Source organism: Urtica dioica, chromosome 3 (genome assembly GCF_054948205.1).
Source record: "Urtica dioica subsp. dioica isolate 48M chromosome 3, U.dioica_male_clone48M_v1_H2, whole genome shotgun sequence".
Classification (NCBI taxonomy): Eukaryota; Viridiplantae; Streptophyta; class Magnoliopsida; order Rosales; family Urticaceae; genus Urtica; species Urtica dioica.
The window spans coordinates 36,059,611-36,062,904 of NC_142758.1; positions in this window are offsets into that span (position 1 = coordinate 36,059,611).

The window sequence follows — 3,294 nt, forward strand, 5'->3', positions numbered from 1 at the left end:
TTCGCTTTGGAATTCTCGGTTACTTTTTATTCGGATCAATTTATTTGAGACTCATAAGCATGTTATTGGATTTTATTTCGTATTGTTCTCGATACGAAAATACGCGAGTCTTGAATAAGTTTGACTCCCGAAAAACCGGAGAATAATGAATTAAATTCTCGAATTCCGAACCGACTCGAATCTAATCCCGACGACGACCATTATCTTTTCAAGTAGTTCGATAACTAACGAAGTTTCAACTTCGGATTCTAGTTCTCTCGACGCTCCAGGACGTGCTAAAGGTCTCGGGAAGCGTGTTTAGCAAAGTGTCCTCCGGAATTCATCGAGTTCTCCGACGAACTATTCCGGGTAAGTGGGATTTAAGTTTGAGGCGCCAAAAGGGGAATGGTGCCTAGTAGAATAATTGTTTATGTTTCTTCGTTTAATCCTAAAACAAAGAGAAACCCTCAGTTAGACAAGATGACCGAATAAGGCTTCGGCCACTAACTAATAAGATAATAAAATGATAGGGTTAAACGGTTAGCGGGTTAAGAACCTTGAAGCCTTTAAAGTTATGTTGAGCTTCTGTAATAGGTTTTACCCCTTCGTCCTGATGAGAGGACAACAGGAGGAGGAAAGACGGTGTCCTTCGGATTCAATCCCGAGAGGAACTGTTCTAGGAGAAGGTCCAGCCTCACAGCTGTCGACAACTCCTTGTAAAATACTTAAAGAGCCATACAGTGAAATTAATAATGTTAATGACGGGCTTTATCCCGATAAGATCTCCTCCTGTATTAAGATAGGCAGGTAGGCTGTAGACAGCTCCTGTAAAACATAACGAACTCTTGTCGGCAATGTAGCGAGTGGCATTCCTGAAGGCCCTTTAATGGGAAGTCGATGGGTGGCTTCAGGTAAGTCGATGAGTGGCTTACCTGTCCTGAGGGAAATATGAAACCCTGGACCAACCAGGGATTGGTGAGGGTTTGCTCCCCTCTACCATACGCGCGTCAAGGCCCTCCTACATGTGCTAGTGGATCCCAGACATTAAAACTTCGGCCTTCTGAGGGCTAGGCTCAAGTTCTCAGAATGGTTTACTCATCTCTCATGAACGGCTGCGGACTGAAGTGTTGATTGGCCAGTCCACTGATGTAAGGCGCCGGTATGAGCGAGATGGATGAGTTTCTAGGAAGACGGTTGTTAGCCGGATTCCTATATGATTATGTGTTTGATTGTTTTAGAACGGGGTTCTAAAACTGAATATGTCTATGTTGATTGAATGATATTTTTGTTATCCTGATTGTATGATGGAACTTCTTTATTCTTATGAATCTATCACCTGCTGTTATCTGCATTTTATCATCTGCAACCATGCATCTCATGTAGTGCTAGGTTAGATATCCTGCTTACTGAGTCGGTGTGACTCACCCCTTAAATCCCTCTCCTTGTAGATAAAGGAAAAGCTCAGGCGAAGCAGGAGTGCTAGTCAAGGTAGATCTCATGACGACCTGTGGCATATGAAATGTCTTTTTGGGAAATGGGTATCAGGTTTTTGAAAACCGAGCTTATATGCTCGTGAAAGTTTTATATAGCTTTGAAAGAACTTTTATTATATCATAACGTTTAGATAATCGGCCCGAACCTCTTTTTATGTTTTGAAACTCGGTTAGCACGATTATGGGCCTGTGCTTATGGATAGCAAGCTAGGGTAGTCCGCATTTTTGTAACTCTTCTAAAAGCGAAAAATTTTACCAGTTTTTAGCGGACTAGCTCTAGGAACCCTTGTTATTCCTTATATGTAAATTAATTTTATTTCCGCTGTTTGTTTAATAAACGTTTTGTAAATGACGTTTGAAAATGTTTTATGTTCATTTCATTTGAAAACATAAATGGTTTATGATAATGTTATGGGAAAGGTCGCGTTCCGAGGACGACGGGTGTCCCGCGGGTCGTGACACATGCTCTATAATCTCCATGAGATGTTTGGAGGGCAAAAGCGTCAAGCAAGGCAACAAGCAGTCCGACAGTTTATGAACTGCCATATGAAGGCTAGGACTCCTGTTGGAGACTTTATGTTACTGATCATTAGTTTTCTGAATAAAATGGAAATCCTAGGATCTGAGATTGATGGGAAGAATGTCATAGTTATGATCTTAGAAACTCTCCCCACATCTCTTGATACCTCCAAGATGAACTACTCCATAAACAAGCTAGAGTACACTGTTCCCAAGCTTATGAAGGAACTTCACACTGCTGTAGGTCTCACTAAGAGAAAGAGGAATCAAGGAGAGGCACATGCTACTGAGCAAAAAGCCTCCGCCTCTGGAACTGAGAAGAGACCTCACAAGGCCGATAAAAGGAACTGTCCTGCCTATCTCAAAGCAAAGGAACATAGTATTGTACTAGTTACCGAAGCATGCTTAGTAGCTGATAATGTATCAACGTGGATTCTTGACTCCGCAGCTACTAACCATATTTGTTGTTCCTTGAATGGTTTCAAGAAAACCAAAAGCTTAGAGGAAGGCGAGTTTTGTTTCAAATGGGGGTGATGGGAGCTTGGTGTCTGCGAAGGCTGTGGGATTCGTGACGCTGTCTTTTGAAGACCGCACTTTAAACTTGAATAATGTTTATTTTGTTCCTACCTTTGGGAAGAACTTAATATCCGTTGCCCGTCTTCTTGAGCAAGATTATTGTTTAAAGTTCATTAAGAATGGAAATCGTATTTCGTTTCCTGATAATTATTTTATCACTGATGCATGTATGAAGAACACTCTTTTCTACATCTATCCCACTCAACCTTCTCTTTTAGACACCGAAATAGATAATGATCTAATTAGGGAGCCAAAGAGGATCAAACTTTTTGAATCCTCCGATCTAACAAAATCAACATACCTATGGCACTTAAGACTTGGTCATATCAATCTAGATAGGATTAAGAGTCTTGTGAGGGATGGTCTACTCCAAGCATCTGCAATAGGTTCACTACCTACTTGTGAATCCTGCATAGAAGGAAAAATGACTAAGCGACCTTTCTCTGACAAGGGTCGAAGAGCCACTGAGTTGCTGGAACTAGTACATTCTAATGTATGTGGTCCGCTCAGCCAACAGGCACGTGGAGGATACGAATACTTCGTTACCTTCACCGATGATTACTCGTGATATGGTTTTGTCTATTTGCTCAAAGACAAATCTGAGACCTTTAACGTATTTAAGGTCTTTAGGGCTTTAGTGGAAAAGCAAACTGGCAAAGTGATCAAAACCCTTCGATCCGATCGAGGTGGTGAGTATATGTCTGGAGAGTTCGATGACTTTTTTAAA